This window comes from Anolis carolinensis, chromosome 2 (assembly GCF_035594765.1).
Source record: "Anolis carolinensis isolate JA03-04 chromosome 2, rAnoCar3.1.pri, whole genome shotgun sequence".
NCBI classification, from domain to species: domain Eukaryota; kingdom Metazoa; phylum Chordata; class Lepidosauria; order Squamata; family Dactyloidae; genus Anolis; species Anolis carolinensis.
In genome coordinates, this window is record NC_085842.1 from 97,669,534 (window position 1) to 97,687,514 (window position 17,981).

The window sequence follows — 17,981 nt, forward strand, 5'->3', positions numbered from 1 at the left end:
TCAGGACCGGATCGGGTCTCTCCTTAAGGGCCCGATCCCCGAAAATGCGGTCGACAACATCTACACTTCAAATAAACTGGAACTAACCTTGATTCTGACTTCCGTGTCAATCTCTGTTGGATGAAATATTTGATTATTTCTTTCAATAGTCTGAGTGAAAAGTTGAAATACATGGGTAGTTGATTAAAAAAGGAACATTGCTTTATATATATTTCCTATGGCACATGGAGAGAGCACAGAAAGAAAACATGGAAAAACAGTGTGGCTTCAATGCCGCATGTTTAGATTAGGGGGATATTATATAGGGTGTAGGAAACAATTTGAATTATACAAATTTTGAAGTTGTGTATATCTTTGTCACCTGGTGACTGACGGAGACTCCATGAATGTCATATATATTTTTGGGCAAGGAATACTCAGAGGTAGTTTTGCCAGTTGAGTCCTCTGAAATATAGCCTACACTTGGTATTTGTTGACAGTTCTCCTATTCAATTACTAACTTCCAAGATCAGACAGAATCTGGTGCCTTTAGGTTATTTAAGTCCCTGGAATATTAGGGCTCCCTAAATATCCCAGTATCCTTAGCAGCATGTCTATAATGAGGATTAAATGAAATGAAGGAGATGCTCCAGAAATTTGGTCAGTCTTTGAATGTCATACTGTGCAGAATCTGAGCTGCATGTAGGGCCTTTTAAGGCCATGGGTTTTTTCAAAGAGGGCAGTGCCACTATTAGCTGGCACACTTTTAAGATATAATTCACTGGCTCCTTTATTTTAAAACAAAATCTTACCTTAGAATGACACAACTTTGTGGAATTGGATTGACTGAAATGGTTATTTGAAGAGAACAAGTTTCCCTCTTGCGATTATTGGTTTTGTGACAATTACTGCCTTTAGTTTAGCTCCTGAATATTAAGAGAAGTTGATAACCATTTTATAAAATGTTATTTCGATTGCCATCTCCAGCAGGAATCTTGTGCCACTAGCTGGATATTTGGATAGCTGAGTGCTGTTTATTCAAAAAGCAGTTTAAGGCATTGGGAAGTTTTGGACCTTTAGATATTGTGGGCTACAATTACCCATTGGATTCTGAGAGATGCAATTCAAAGCATTTGGAGAGCAAATACTCTGTAATTAAGTACAATTAATAGATGGACAAACTTTCTGATCGAAGTATAAAGATTCTAGTTTAAGTAGAGATGTCTCTGGTTTAAGTAGAGCAGTCTTCCATACTGAAAGAATTATTGAAAGACTTGCTTCCACTCAAGTCATGTGTTTCTTATTTGCCCCAAGCATCTCTTAACAGATCTAGCATAAAGTTAATGTCACAGACAGAACGCCAGCAAGTAAAACAAAACTCAGTTTATTGAGGTTACAGAACTAAAAACGCCCGTAGGAAACAAAGAACAGGGCAAACACTTGACTTCAGTGTGATAAATAACAAAAAACAGCTCAGTTTGAGCTTAAACGGTTCAAAGGAATAAACCGGGTTAAACAGAAGTATAATCCGGATTAAATCAAAGTGCTTACTTCAGCCTGGCAAACAATGCAAACAAAAGAGGATCAACAGGAGTCAGAATGTAAACAACAGACTGGTGGCAGATTCCTCTCTGCTACTCAGAAACAGCAGGGGAATAAACCAGGCTTGTTTATTCCTTCCTGCAGCGGACGAAAGCGTTGTCGTAGTCAGGATTCAGTTTAAGGTTCAGCGGCCAACGAAATCCAGGTCCAGGCACAGCGGTCAGGGTGACGGCAGTCAGCAGGGTCCCAATCCGGTCCAGAGGTCTATAGCCAAGCGTAGCCGTCCAGAAATCCAAGGGTCTCACCGATAGCCAGCAGAAGGGATAATCCGGAATCGAAGTCAATCAGTCCAGCGTCAATCCAGTAAGTAGGTATTGCCCGTCAAAAAGACGACGGAGGTCCAAGCTATTGAGATTAAACACAAGTTGCACAGAGAAAAACCCCGCACAGTTCCTCCCGCCGTCGATGCCCAGTGTCCTTGGTAAACTTACGTATCCAGCAACGAATCACACCCGTCTTCAGGAAGTTCCCCAACAAGAGCCCAAGCGTCCGTCCAGATTACCTTGCCCAACGCAATTAGACAATTAGACATTGATCCCAAACCCCATTTTATCCCAGTTCAAGCTCATCATCGCTGTCAGCTGCCATCCCAATTCCAGACGCCCCAACATCATCATCCTCATCAGAGCTTATGCACCTTTGACTACGCCCCACAGCATCCCCAGCTGTGGATCCCGCTCCATCCTTCCAGCCAGTCCATGGGTCTGATCCTGCAACCCGCCAATCATTTGTCTATCTTTTCCATTGTTATAAAATAAAGTATCAGTGGCAAACAGTAATGAAAAGAGTTTTGTATCTCTGAATTGAATCTGCCAAAGTGACAAATCTATCTACTCTGTACATGAATGATGAATCACAGCAGATAGATCTGTCACTTTGGCAGATTAAATTCAGAGATTACAAAACTCCACAGATAAAGAGCAAGCATCACTGCAAAAACTAAACTAAACTAAACTAAAATTGTTATTCATTCAGGGATTATTATTTTTCCCAGGCAGAAAAAAGTCTAAGCAAACATTTGGAAAAAAGGAAGAAAAAATATTTCTCAGGAATTCTCTACTCCCAGTGGCCAAAGTATAATAGCCATGAGGCACTTTAAACATGTTTTCTAATTCCATGATAATTAGGTTCATTAAATAATACATTTGTATCATTAGAAAGCATTTTGATGTCTCATCTTCTTTTTACTCACTGGTAAATGAATGGGTTGTCCTTAATTTGCCAAGTTTAAAGCTAAGCTTAAAGCACTAATTAGGAGCATTCATAACTCATTTCACCCACAAAAAATACAGCTAATATATTTAAAAACCATTTTACTGAAGTTTAATGAAATAAATGGGACAATCCTATATATTGCTGCACCATACCTTTTAGCATAATTTCAATATATTTTAAGAAGCAAATTTATAGCCAATTGTTTAGGGCAATGGTTCCCAACCTTTGGGCTTCCAGGTGTTTTGGACTTGAGCTCCCACAATTCCTAACAGCTGGTAAACTGGCTGGGATTTCTGGGGGCTGAAGTCCAAAACACCTGGAGGCCCAAAGGTTGGGAACCACTGGTTTAAGGAAAGGTCTGCTGTGTCAGCAGTAAATCTACAGCTAATGAAACTGCTACTGTGACAGTGGACAGCTGAACTAAGGTGGAGGAAAAATGGGCCAAGATCCTGTAGCTGTTCAGCCTAGTGCAAATATTTGTCAGTGGAGTCATAGAATCATGGAGTTGAAAGAGACCTCATGGGCTATTGAGTTTCACCCACTGCCAAGAAGTAGAAAAATTGTATTCAAAGCACCCCCAACAGATGGCCAGCCAGCTCTGCTTAAAAGCCTCATGCTAATACACTATGCAATCTTAAAGGAAATACCATTGTGATGCAACATATGAGTAGTGTGAATTGCATAGCTTTCACCTTGTTGAACAATGCACAGAGGCAGTATGCAAAACACATTGATGCATTACTTCAAAGACATTATTGCACATTTGCAATGGTTCAACATAAAATTCCAAACCCGCCATTATCAGCTGTATACATCTACCTATTGTGCGAAAATAAATAAAATCAAACCATATCTGTAATATAGCTTGTACATGCATATGTTACTGACAAGATTCTGCCCATGGACAGCCCAGGGGAAGATCTAATCATACATCCTTTCAGTTCACAGCTACACCCCCACTGATGCCATATTATATCGGGTCCCACAAAATCCTTTTCTTCAACACTTCTCTCTGGAACATTTACAAGTGACTAATAGATTCAATGGCTTTAATCCAGTTAGTTCTAACTTGAGCATACCTATTATCGTTATTATTGTTATTATTTCCTCATCACTTACATATATAGCACCATCACTGTATATTATGCTTTACAAGTGAAAGAACAACAAAACAGTTCTCTGCTCTTGGTCTTACAGTCTAATTAAGACATGACCCAAAAGGAAAAGGAGATGGCAATATGGGATAGATTTGAATCTTATAGTAAGAGGGAATAATCTTGGTGAGAGAACACCATGCTGAAAAGTATAAAGATACATTCCTCATTTGTTAGGCTTGGTGTTTTTTATTTGTATGACATACTCTCCGCAAGTGGAGTTGATGCCTAAGATATCATCATTTACTAAATTTCCTGGGGCTGCCGTTTGCAACATAACCAAGGGGTCATCTCAAATTTGAGAGTTCAGTGTAGTCTGGCAACCCTACTTTATTAGATAGGATTTTATGTGTGTTGTTTTTATACTTATGTTGCTGTTTATATGCTTATAGTTTATTCTATGTGGCACTTTGAAGTGCTTCTGTGAGCCTCCCTGAGTCCCTTCAGAGAGATGGTGGTGGGGTATAAAAATATTATTATTATTATTATATATTATTAACCACTCTTTGGAAACTATAGTAAGATAGAACCACTTGAGATCTATTAAGCTGGAAATTTTCTAGTATAAAAGTAAATGAGAGACAATACTAATAGATTTTATGTTTCCCTGACAGTTCATTGCCCTAAAGCCTATCATTGTATTTTGTTTAAGTCACCTTATATCAACTTCAGTAAGGGTGGATTGGAATGGGGTGTTTATATCCAGGTAGTCCTCCTATATTGCATACTGGACCCTTCTGTGCCCAAGAAAAGTGAATTTGGAAACTCTTTTGAATTTGGGTTTTGCAACACATTCCAACCTGGATACAATCTCTCTGTGCCCATAATGTAAAATCATTATTCTCATTTGTATGCCACTGTAGTCCAAGATTAGTTTTTGGACTACAGTTGAAATGTGTTGGACGTGTGGCTCAAAAATAGATTCAGGAGGAAATAGAATTGCCTGATATAATTTATCACTAAATTCTTTATGACTAGATATACTGTATATCTGAATTTTAGCTTGATGTTGTTCTACACCTTCTTAGGCAAAGATCTTTCACATCATTTCCTTTCTGATCCTTTAAACTGGAGCTCAGCAGAACTGAACCTGGAACATTTGGCATGTCAAAACCACTGCTTTGCAGATGAGTTACAGCCCCTTCTCAAAGGACAATGTGTAGTGCACACACTGAATCTGTCTATTTTCACAGAAACCTGTAAGGACGGTTAAAAGAGATGGACTAGCAGTGGCCTAAATTCCAATTCACAGCTGATCAGGAATTGGAAAGGGCATCTCTCTAGAGCAAGCGCAAGTCTTTCTTCCCTTGTCACCAAATGCATCTAATCAATTTGTGCTCCTTTCTTTTCCAGCGTACATGTGCTGGTGGATTAGAGAGAAGGGAAAAAATGAACAGCAGGACACATGTCTGTTTCCTCAGCCCTAATTATATGTGGGTGTGATCACTGAGTATTTCCACTGAACTTTGACTTGCATAATCACCAAAGCAGAAAAGACATGGTGTCTCTATACAAACTGTTCTCCAAAGTGTGGCAATACCCTTATCTGGTTTCCCTTTGGCACTTGTGTTAGCTAGTAATGTGGAAAGCTGGGTACAGAGCATGTACAACTGATTTATTTATCATGTCCGAAACAAATTGAGGGTAACAAACAAATGTAAAAACTTGGCATCATACTAGATTTCCTTTGACCAGAAGCTAGTCACTTGCAAGTGCCTCTGGTGTTGCTATGAGAAGGTCATCCATTGCGCATGTGGCAGGGGTCAGACTGCATTGTAGTAAGTGGTCTGTGCTTTGCACTTCTCTGCACTCGCATGCTGTGGACTCCACTTTGTGGCTCCATTTCTTAAGATTGGCTCTGCATCTTGTGGTGTCAGAGCGCTGCCTGTTTAGCGCCTTCCAAGTCGCCCAGTCTTCTGTGTGCCCAGGAGGGAGTTTCCAATCATTAGCCATGGATTGTGGTTCCGGGTTTTAACCTGCCACTTTTGGACTCTTGCTTGCTGAGGTGTTCCTGTGAGTATCACTGTAGACCTCAGCTGTTTCTTGATTTAAGGCATTGGCATGCTGGCTGATATCTGAACAGAGGATGAGTTGGCGATGTCACTGCCTTGGTCCTTCCATTGCTGGCTGCTACTTCTTGACGGATGTCAGGTAGTGCAATACCAGATAAAGAGTATAATCTCTCCAGTCGTGTAGGATGTAGGCATCCTGTGATAATGCGGCATGGCTCATTGAGAGCCACATCCACTGTTTCAATGTGGTGAGATGTATTCCACTCTGGGATGCATATTCAGCAGCAGAGTAGCAAAGCACATCTGCCCTGATGTCTTCACTGTATCTGGTTGTGATCCCCAGGTTGTGCCAGTCAGCTTTCACGTGATATTATTTCTAGCACCCACTTTTTGTTTGATATTCAAGCAGTGCTTCTTGTAAGTCAGAGCATGGTCCAACTGATAATACAACTACTGTATTAAATAAAATCTGAATACAGCAGTTCCCGCTATTTACACAAAATATCCACAATCCAAGGCACACCAACAACCTAGAAGAGCTGCAAAAAGCTATTCTCTTGAAGAGCGAATCCTTTATAAATGCTCCATGGACACCAAGGTAGGTGGGTGCTCTTGTCCCATGGCATGCAATGGTGTAGTCAGTTGGAAAAACCAAAGTTTGCCTTTTTGGATTTGAAAGAAATATTTTCGAGCCAGGGATGGCTGAATCTGGAGGGATGGAGGGCCAACTGTATATCCATTTTGCATGCTGCTCAGTCGTTTAGTCGTCTCCGACTCTTCGTGACCTCATGGACCAGTCCACGCCAGAGCTCCCTATCAGCCGTCACCGCCCTCAGTTCCTTCAAGGTCAAGCCAGTCACTTCAAGGATACCGTCTATCCATCTTGCCCTTGGTCGGCCTCTCTTCCTTTTTTCCTTCCATTTTCCCCAACATCATGATCTTTTCCAAGCTTTCCTGTCTCCTCATGATGTGGCCAAAATAATTCAGCTTTGCCTCTAGTATCCTTCCCTCCAGTGAGCAGCCGGCCATTATTTCCTGGAGGATGGACTGGTTGGATCTTCTTGCGGTCCAAGGCACTCTCAGGATTTTCCTCCAGCACCAGAGTTCATTTTGCATAGCTAGGGTGGCGAAGTGCGTTAAAGAACTGAGCTGGAAACTGAAAGGTCCCAGGTTCAAACCACGGGAGCGGCCACTGTTAGCTCCTGATCCTGCCAACCTAGCAATTCGAAAACATGCCAATGTGAGTAGATCAATAGGTAAAAAATTATCTTTGGGGTAAGTAACGCAGGACAAAAGCAAAAAAAGAACAAACTTCGAGCTCCCTGCGCGCTCCTCCTCATTTCTTGGGAGCAGCCCCACTGCAATTCCGGGACCCGCACTTTGGGGAGGCACGAGAGTTCCCAAGTTCCATAGCATTGAGCCAAGGCAGCTAAAGTGGTGCCAAATTGCATTCATGCTACAGTGTAGAGCAGGCAATTCCTACCGGCTGTTAGGAATTGTGGGAGTTGAAGTCCAAAACACCTGGAGGGCCCAACTTCGCCCATGCCTGGTGTAGATGCAGCCAGACTCACAGTCAGCCGGACTTTCCCCGGGCGCGCCACTTCCCTTGTTTTCCTTTTCTCTCCGCTTGTTGTTTGCGCTCAAAGAGGAAGTCTGCTGATTAGCTGCTGGGTTTGTCAATCAACGGCGGGGGAATTCCCATGGTGGGCGGTGCTTCTGAATCAGCTTCCTCTTGGCAGCTTCCAGAGGAGGAAGTGGGGGGAAGATGCCTCCAGAGCCAAAGGAAGCTGGACCTCTCTCAGGTAAGGCACGGGCGCCCCCTCCCCAAGCCCACTGCCTCGTGGATTTCTTCTCTGGACGGAGGGGGACTTGGTCAGTCACTGGGACATTCACACGAAAGAGAGAGAGAGAAACTTTGTTATCTTCAGCCTGGAATTGGATGGAATGTCAGTGGGATGAGGGAGCCTGCCTCCAGGGCTGTAGAATGATTCCAGTTTGACGCCACTTTTAATTGTCATGGCCCAGTATTCTGGAGTTATGGGAGTTGTAGTTTGCCAGTCTTTGGCAGGGAGAGCCAAAGAAATTGTAAAACTGCACCTTCCATAATTTCACAGAATTGAGTCACAGCAGTTAAAGTAGTACCAAAAGGCAGCCATTCTACAGTGTAGACCAGGCATGGGCAAACTTTGGCCCTCCGGGCGTTTTGGACTTCAACTCCCACAATTCCTAACAGCCGATAGGCTGTTAGGAATTGTGGGAGTTGGAAGTCCAAAACGCCTAGAGGGCCGAAGTTTGTCCATGCCTGGTGTAGACACATCCTTATAGCTCAGGGAAGTTTTAGGTTTTAGAAGGGCACCGTCTTTTAAAATATTATCAGGCAAGTTACTGCCTGGATCTATTTATTGTTGTCATGTGATTGTGCTGCTCCCATGGTGTAAGATAGCATTCGCTCCTGACGTTTTGCCCACATCTATGGCAGGCATCCTCAGAGGTTGTGAGGTGAGAATGCTTCTGGAACATGGCCATACAGCCCAGAAAACTCACAGCAACCCAGTGATTCTGGTCATGAAAACCTTCAACAACACATCTGGAAAACCTTCAACAACACATCTGGCAAATGACTTTTTTCTTATGCTCTCTGTGCCCTATGAGCCTCCAGTGTTGCAGCAGATTAAAGTGCCGAGCTGTTGAACATGCTGACTGAAAGTTCAGCAATTTGAATACGCGGAGCGGGCTGAGCTTCCATTGTTAGCCCCAGCTTCTGCCAACCTAGCAGTTCAAAAACATGCAAATGTGAGTTGATCAATAGGTACCGCTCTGGCGGGAAGGTAACAGCGTTCCATGCAGTCATGCCGGCCACATGATCTTGGAGGCGTCTACAGACAACACCAGCTCTTTGGCTTAGAAATGGAGATGAGCAGCACACCCCAGAATCAGACACGACTAGACTTAATGTCAGGGGAAAACCTTTACCTACCTATGTGTCAGTAGCAGTGGCTGTGTCTACTCTGTAGCATTAATGCTCAATGCTATGGAATTGTGGGATTTGTAGTTTTGTGAGGCACCGGCATTCTTTGGCAGAGAAGGCTGAAGGCTTTGCAAAACTGCAGCTTCCCTGATTCCATAGCATTGAGCCATGGCAGTTGAAGTTGAGTCAAAATGCAGTGTAGATGCATCCAGGAATGCTGGCTGGGGGCAAATGTGCCTATCACAAATCTCAAGGAAGATCTTGGTTTTAGATTGGCAAAGTCTTTTAAAATGCAGTCAGCTAGGTTTAGGACTTGGGACTCTTTAATGATGTCAAAGCGAGTGATTGTGTTGCTCCCATGACTTAAGGTAGATCATTTTCTGCAACATCTGGTAAATAACTTTTTGCTTGTTCTGTGTGTTTACATGTAGAGTTAGCTGCTTGTATCCACAGATTCTGCATCCATGGATGAGCATTTTTATGATTATTGGTAAACTTCTGTAAAACAAAGTGTCAGTTGACAGCATAGCAAAAGGATGTATGTTTGTAACCCGATCTGGAATAAATTTTAAAAAGACAAAGGTAATACTGTATGCTGTTGCTTGTCCCCTTTGAAGTTGGCAAGGAGCCTGCAGGCTGTTAGATCTAAATGCTGAAAGGTTAACTTTCTTTTCAACCCTGAATGGGGGCTTCTTCAAAGAACCAGGAAAGAGAAGGTACAGCTCTCTGTTTCAGTTATTTTAAGTTCATGCTCACATGGTATTTTCCCCTGCCTTGTTAAAAGAAGGTCAACTCTCTTATTTTAATCATAGAATCAAGCATTAGAAGGGGGCCATCTGGTTCAACACCCTGCAAAGCAGTAATAGCTAACTAAAACACTTCCAAAAGGAAGCCATCTATTTTTAAGGAGCTTTCTGTGATGCTACCTAAAGGAGGATAATAATATATTAGTATGTTAAGTGTTAGTCCTGGTTTTAAAGGAGGTGACCTACCTGCCTAGATATTTATAATGCGTAAGTCCCAGCCTATTCTATGTAATGCTACTGATTGCAATGCATTGTATTGATAAATATTCTGGGGATTGTAGTATTATTTTCACCTATTAATTTGGATTCAGTCTTTCGCAGTGAGTGACTAACTTGACAAAATACAATTTTCCCCCATTGAGTTGGTTTGTTTAAGAGATAGCAGCTCCACAGGGTAGACTTTTAAAAACTCATTGGTGAACTAAACACAGCTTTCCTCATTACACTGTCAGTATTTTTTCCATGGCACCAGGGACAAGGAACATATAGACTGCAATGCTTATCATCCCTTAGCTTTGGCTATGCTGGTTAAAGTTACCAGGAGTAGCAGTCTGACAACTTTTGGAGAGCTACATACCCTGTTTCCCCAAAAATAAGACAGTGTCTTATATTAATTTTTACTCCCAAATATGTGCTAGGTCTTATTTTCAGGGGATGTCTTATTTTTCCATGAAGAAGAATTCACATTCACATTTATTGTTGAACAAAAAAAAATTGAACATTTATTATATACTAGCTGTGCCCGGCCACACATTGCTGTGGCAAAGTATGGTAGTATGGGAAGTAAAGTATTGAGGAATTGGTGGTAGTTAAGGTAAAGGGTAAAGGTTTTCCCTGACATTAAGTCCATTATAAATGGGTTATATAGCTGTGTGGAAGGGCCTTGAGTCTACACTGCCATATAATCCAGTTAAAATCTGATAATCTGTATTTTATAGGCAGTGTAGAAGAGGCCTAAGTGAGGCCTAACTCTGTCTGTCCCCTGGGCTGAGTGGGTTGCTAGGAGGCCAAGTGGGCGGAGCTTAGCCTTCTAACTGGCAGCAATTGGATAAAAACAATTATTCCTCTCCCTCTAATTAGGACTTTTTTTCTTTTTTTGTTGTTGTATCAACGTAGAGGCATGGATGAAGGGTTGTGCTGCCAAGTTTAGTGTTTCTGGGATGTGTAGTTTTGTTGTTTTGTCCTAGGCCAAAATTTCATTACCCTTTTATATATATAGACTGTACAGTAGTTTTCATCACAAACCAGCATAACCAGCCAACTGTGAATCCTATAAAGAATTTCTTGTTACTACCGTTATTTCCATGTACAACAATCTATGATACGTACATTTACCTATCCTGCATGCACTGGTGTTCTGTTCAGCGGGCATGTTTCCAAACAAAAACTTTACTAGGTCTTACTTTCAGGGGAGGTCTTATATTTAGCAATTCAGCAAAATCTCTACCATGTCTTATTTTCCGGGGATGTCTTATTTTTGGGGAAACAGGGTATTATCCATCTCTGTATTATACTGTCATTTATTTATTTTATCAAAAGCGAACCAAGGGTACAGTTGTAATGTATTTAAAAACACAGACACAGTTAAAAGCTTGGAATTATACTAAATGTCCTTTGACCAATAGCTGACCACTTGGAATGCCTCTGCTGTTGCTATTAAAAGTTCCTCCATTGTACATGTGGCAGAGCTCAGACTGCATTGTACCAGGTGGTCTGTGATTTGCTTTTCTCCACACTCGCATGTTGTGGACTCCACTTTGTGGCCCCATTTCTTAAGGTTGGCTTTGCATCTCGTGGTGCCAGAGCGCAGTCTGTTCAGCACCTTCCAAGTTGCCCAGTCTTCTGTGTACTGTCATGACATGCAGTCACTTTTGTTTTTGGTTTTTTTTGGTACATTTGCTTTTAAGAATGTTATTTTCATTATTAACTCATATCCACCTTCTCCCTCCTTCTAAATGGGAATTAAATACCAATAAAAGCACAAACCAGAACAACAGTAAAGATGATTTTAACACAAATCCATTTGAAAGCTCTTTCGGTCAGTTCTCCCCCCCCCCCCCCCCACTTATTTTAGGCTCCAAAAATGAGTGCTTCAGCTGCTGATTTATGTACCATGTTATTTAAAGGCTGATTCATCATATACCTTCAGACACTTCGCCAAAGCAGCAATCGAAACATCCCCCTATTTGTATCTCATATCTTTTTCCTCATTATTTTGTTGTACTTTTGCTTAATTTGTTGTACTTTTGATTGTAGCTGGGATTTGCATAGTACAGCCCAAAGGCTCCCCCAAATGCACTCTGGGGTGTGGGTAGACATTTCTACCCACACATTTCTGGAGGTCACTCGGCTCCCTGTGATCAAAAGCATTTGCTGCAAAGGTTTTTTAATTTTTTTTGCTCTGAAACGCTCCAAGATTTCCACATTTTCAAGGACCCCAGGGTCAATTTAGGAAAAGAAGAAACCCCAAACAAAGTGGAAATACACCTTACATGGGGCAATTTCTTTATTTCTAGGGTGAGAACTTGTTTGTTTTTTGCGGTAGCAGATGCGTTCCTGCCAAGTTTTCTAAGGAGTCTGCATTAGCTCCTTAGCCTTCATAGTTGCCCACCTCTGCTTTGTGAATATGTTCATTGCTTTAGATGACCAGAGGTACAAACATATTCCTATAAGTCTGGAGTAGAGAACCTATAGTTCTCCAGTTATGATTAGATTTGTTGTCGAAGGCTTTCATGGCTGGGATCACAGGGTTGTTGTATGTCTTTCGGGCTGTGTGGCCATGTTCCAGAAGTATTCTCTCCTGAAAAAAAAAAGCCATCTGTTTGGTTCAGATACGTAGATGACACCTTCACAATTTGGAGCCATGGAGAGGAAGAGCTCAACAAGTTCCTGGACCACCTTAACAACATCCACCCAAACATCCAATTCACCATGGAAAAAGAAAAGGAAGGAAAACTGCCATTTCTAGATGTTCTGGTCATCCCCAAACCCAATCAACAATTGGGCCACACAGTTTACAGAAAACCTACACACACAGATAGATACCTTCATAAAAACTCCAACCATCACCCAAGTCAAAAAAGAAGCACAATCAAAGCCCTGACAGACCGTGCACAAAGAATCTGCGAACCTCACCTCCTCCAAGGTGAACTAAACCACCTAAACTGGACTCTACAGGCCAATGGATACTCCACCACAGACATCAGAAGAGCTGCAAGGCCAAGAACAAGCCATGAGAGTCAAGACAAAGATCCACCCAGAGGAAAGGTGTTCTTACCATACATCAAGGGAACCACTGACCGCATAGGCAAACTGATGAAGAAGCACAACCTACAAACTATCTACAAACCCACAAAGAAAATCCAACAAATGCCACGGTCAGCGAAAGACAAGAGGGATCCTCTCTCCTCTGCAGGAGTCTACCGGATACCATGCAGCTGTGGACAAGTATACATAGGGACCACCAAACGCAGCGCCCAAACAAGAGTCAAAGAACATGAAAGGCACTGCAGACTAATTCAACCAGAGAAATCAGCCATAGCAGAGCACTTGATGAACCAGCCTGGACACAGTATATTATTTGAGAACACAGAAATGCTGGACCACTCCAACAACTATCATGTCAGACTACACAGAGAAGCCATTGAAATCCACAAGCATGTGGACAACTTCAACAGAAAGGAGGAAACCATGAAAATGAACAAAATCTGGCTAACAGTATTAAAAAACTCTAAAATCAAAACAGTAGATGGGAACCAACACTCTGAGGAGCCCCAAGGACGGCTAATGACTGAACAAAGGATGCCCTCCAGGCAAGAGACAAAACCTTTCCAATGCTAATTAGGGTGATTAACTGAAACATTAATGCTGGCTTCCCAGTGACAAAGGACTCTTGCCACACCCTGGACTCTCCACAGATATATTTTTTTCCTTTCCTTGCCTAGTTTATCCATGCCTCACAGCCTCTGAGGATACCTGCCATAGATGTGGGCGAAACGTCAGGAGAGAATACTTCTGGAACATGGTCATACAGCCCGAAAGACATACAACCCTATGATTAGATTGCTGTTACTATCATCTTTAACTAGCATAGCTACTGGTGAAAACTAAAAATAGCTGCAACTCAACAAAGTTGGGATTGTCTCACATTTCCAGTCCTTGCTATAGCAAAATAAGCAATATATGCTACATCAAGTTACAATTACTGAGTCTCGCTTATCCAACCTTCGCTTATTCAACATTCTGGATTATCCAACGCAGTCTGCCTCCTGCCCGGATCCACAGCTGTTTCTGTAGGCAGCAAGGGCTGAACTTTTTACTGATTTAACTTCTGTAAGTTAAATCTGTAAAAAGTTACTGTTGTTACTGTAAGTTTATTTTATGCAATTCTAACTTTATTTGTAGTCAATGTTTTAGCAGTCAGTGTTTTTGTAGCCAATGTTTTCAGTACATTGCGATGTTTTGGTGCTAAATTCGTAAATACGAAATATGTAATTACTACATAACATTACCGTGTATTGAACTGCTTTTTCTGTCGATTTGTTGTAAACATGATGTTTTGGTGCTTAATTTGTAAAATCATAACGTAATTTGATATTTGATAGGCTTTTCCTTAATCCCTCCTTATTATCCAACATTTTCGCTTATCCAACGTTCTGCTGGCTCATTTATGTTGGATAAGACTCTCTCTCTCTCTCTCTCTCTCTCTCTCTGTCTATATATATATATATATATATATATATATATAGAGAGAGAGAGAGAGAGAGAGAGAGAGAGAGCGCACACACACACACCAGACAGACAGACAAATATGAGAGCAACAATACAGGAACACTATCAGTAGAATTTGGAAGCACAAGGAATCCTACTTGGCAGCATTGTGAAATGTGTCAGTATTATTACCTTTCTTGATGACACCATCTGTTGTGTGAATTACCCAGCCCTTGAATAATTTAGTGTCTTACTACATTCCTCTCTTAGTCATTGTTATATAAGAATTTCTTCCTCTAAGCAAGACTGAATATACCTTTAAAGTTCTTGATAGTGAGACTACCTGTCAAAGTTTCACTTCTCTGATTGGTTTATGTTAGTCATAGAATCATAGAATCATAGAATAGTAGAGTTGGAAGAGACCACATGGGCCATCTAGTCCAACCCCCTGCTAAGAAGCAGGAAATCGCATTCAAAGCACCCCCGACAGATGGCCATCCAGCCTCTGCTTAAAAGCCTCCAAGGAAGGAGCCTCCACCACGGCCCCGGGGAGAGAGTTCCACTGTCGAACAGCTCTCACAGTGAGGAAGTTCTTCCTGATGTTCAAGTGGAATCTCCTTTCCTGTAGTTTGAAGCCATTATTCCGTGTCCTAGTCTGCAGGGCAGCAGAAAACAAGCTTGCTCCCTCTTCCCTATGACTTCCCTTCACGTATTTGTACATGGCTATCATGTCTCCTCTCAGCCTTCTCTTCTGCAGGCTAAACATGCCCAGCTCTTTAAGCCGCTCCTCATAGGGCTTGTTCTCCAGACCCTTAATCATTTTAGTCGCCCTCCTCTGGACGCTTTCCAGCTTGTCAACATCTCCCTTCAACTGTGGTGCCCAAAATTGGACACAGTATTCCAGGTGTGGTCTGACCAAGGCAGAATAGAGGGGGAGCATAACTTCCCTGGATCTAGACGCTATTCCCCTATTGATGCAGGCCAGAATCCCATTGGCTTTTTTAGCAGCCGCATCACATTGTTGGCTCATGTTTAACTTGTTGTCCACGAGGACTCCAAGGTCTTTTTCGCACACACTGCTGTCAAGCCAGGCGTCCCCCATTCTGTATCTTTGATTTCCATTTTTTCTGCCGAAGTGAAGTATCTTGCATTTGTCCCTGTTGAACTTCATTTTGTTAGTTTTGGCCCATCTCTCTAGTCTGTCAAGATCGTTTTGAATTCTGCTCCTGTCTTCTGGAGTGTTAGCTATCCCTCCCAGTTTTGTGTCGTCTGCAAACTTGATGATCGTGCCTTCTAACCCTTCGTCTACGTCGTTAATAAAGATGTTGAACAGAACCGGGCCCAGGACGGAGCCCTGCGGCACTCCACTTGTCACTTCTTTCCATGATGAAGACGACGCATTGGTGAGCACCCTTTGGGTTCGTTCGCTTAGCCAATTACAGATCCACCTAACCGTAGTTTTGTCTAGCCCACATTTTACTAGTTTGTTTGCCAGAAGGTCGTGGGGGACTTTGTCGAAGGCCTTACTGAAATCCAGGTACGCTACATCCACAGCATTCCCTGTATCGACCCAACTCGTAACTCCAGCAATCCCCTGTAGTCTTACTTTTCAGACTACAGTGGCTCTTCAGATTTGCAAAATTATGTTTTGATTATTTTGATTGACTATAAGAGCTGTGCTGAAGACTTCGAGATTCATTCTCTAGGCATTTGTAGCATGATTCCCTTGTTGTCGTCTGGTAGACACTGACCATAGAGTCATGCTGTAGGACCTAGAGATTCATTGAGATATGTTCTCATAGGTTAAAAATGAGTTTTTAAAATTCATGGTTTTTTCACTTTCATTAGGTTACAGGTGCAAAATAGAAAAAACTCTGAATAAAAAAAATACCCTTTCATGGCTCAAATTGCATCCCAGCAAACTAACTTTTACTTTTACAACAGATCTTTCAAATATTTTTCAACAATCTGTTCTGAACTAGGGTCTCCTTTCCATAGAGAGCAGGTTTGCATGTATTTGCAAGGGAAAACAGAATCCGCTCTATTGGCAGATGCCATTCTGACAGTGACAGATACTGTTGGATTTTTCCATCAGTTTTGTGCAGGGAAGAAAGGTGGATTAAGGGATTTTGGGAAGATTAGAACAAACAAATATTAGAACAAACAAGTCACTGGCTTGGGAGATAGCTAAGCTTTGGCCTGGGAGGTAATCATTCCAGAGCTATGTACAAGAATCATATTTGAGTCAGTATTTGGGGCACATAGAATCTGCACTAGAGAGTCACTGCTGTTTTGTACCACTGTAAATGTCTTGATTTCATACTACAGAATCATAGAAAATATAGCTTCAGTTTCCTAAATTGTGGTACTGGATATATGTTGCAGAATATTCTAGATAACCCAAAACTATACATTCCAAAATTCCATAGACAAAACCATCATAGTTAAAGTGAGATTGAACTGCTGTAGTGGTGTGGTGTAGATTCTTTTTGACATGCATCTTACTACTACTAGTAGATCAGACTACTCAAGAGTTATCAAATCAGTTTATGAATCTATTGCATTTGGTAGCTTGGCAGGATAGGTTGAATATAAGATGTTAAGTACTACATACTGAAAGAAGATTCCTAGCTTCTGAGAATTGGGCTCTCTCTGTCTTGTTGTTTGAGTCAGTTTCACCTTCCATAATCTATAGACCCAGAAGATGGTTGAAGATGAAATGGATAAATTGTCTTGGTCTTGTGTTCTTGTAGTCTTTTTTCTTGCCACAAAGGGAGGCCGGTATGTGTCTGACACTGCTTCCCCTACATCTAAGTGTTTTTATTTGAAGATTATGATTTAACGCAAAGGGTTATGTGATGATCCTTTGGCCTTTGATTGTTTTGGGTTCAATTCCCAAATGTGTTAGACTGTATGGTCAAAAGTTAAGAATTGTGAATACTATAGCCCAACACATACAGGAGAACAGATTAGAAGGAAATTTTGATACAGTTATTTGCCTTTCCTGTGTCTTTGCTCAATTTTTTTCATGACTGAAATCACTAGGATGTCCGATGGGCAAAGCCCTAAAAAATTTGAAGGTAATTGCAATCTGGATTGTGTGTGTGCGGAGTTTGCACTCACATATATGTCTTTCTCTGTGGTTCATCTATAAATATTAATAGCCTCATATTGCCTAAGTTTTTTTTTGTCCAGCTGTGACAAGTACCAGTATGCCAAATGTTGATCATCTTATTAGACTGAAAAGGGATGGATTGCAAATTGAGTTTTGAAATTCTCATGGGGCCTTAAGCACCACATTTGATGTTCTGAAGCACATGAAGTGCTTCTCTGGTTACTAAGCTGGTTTTGCTGATTATGCATTTGTGTGGGGTCTGTACTTTTCATCTCAAAGGCCATCTTTCCATCTATCTCTTTTCAGGTTGTGGAGATCAGATGGTGGGAGGAAGGAAACATGTAATCAAAAAAGATATTGCTCACCTTTCCAATTACTAAAGAGTTGACTTTGCCAATGTGGGTCTGCTAAGAGTAGACT

At 41.6% G+C, this 17,981-nt stretch overlaps 1 protein-coding gene and 1 long non-coding RNA gene across 6 annotated transcripts in view; one reads left to right on the forward strand and one right to left on the reverse strand.

The window, feature by feature from the left end:
• Window positions 1-1,347: 1,347 nt before the first annotated feature.
• LOC134296141 (uncharacterized) lies at window positions 1,348-7,607 on the reverse strand. Its single transcript, XR_010002719.1, has 2 exons — window positions 5,628-7,607; window positions 1,348-2,083 (listed from the first exon to the last, which is right to left on the reverse strand). It is a non-coding gene; the product is annotated as an uncharacterized LOC134296141 (long non-coding RNA).
• A 36-nt stretch (window positions 7,608-7,643) lies between these two features.
• Window positions 7,644-17,981, forward strand: part of tnip1 (TNFAIP3 interacting protein 1) — a 73,410-nt gene continuing 63,072 nt past the window's right edge. For 4 of the 5 annotated variants that reach the window (XM_016991490.2, XM_008104810.3, XM_016991493.2 and 1 more), the window contains exon 1: window positions 7,644-7,764. The gene's annotated coding sequence lies outside the window, so the exon portion shown is untranslated. The remainder of the gene's footprint in view (window positions 7,765-17,981) is intronic. The other variant, XM_016991491.2, reaches the window with a different exon arrangement.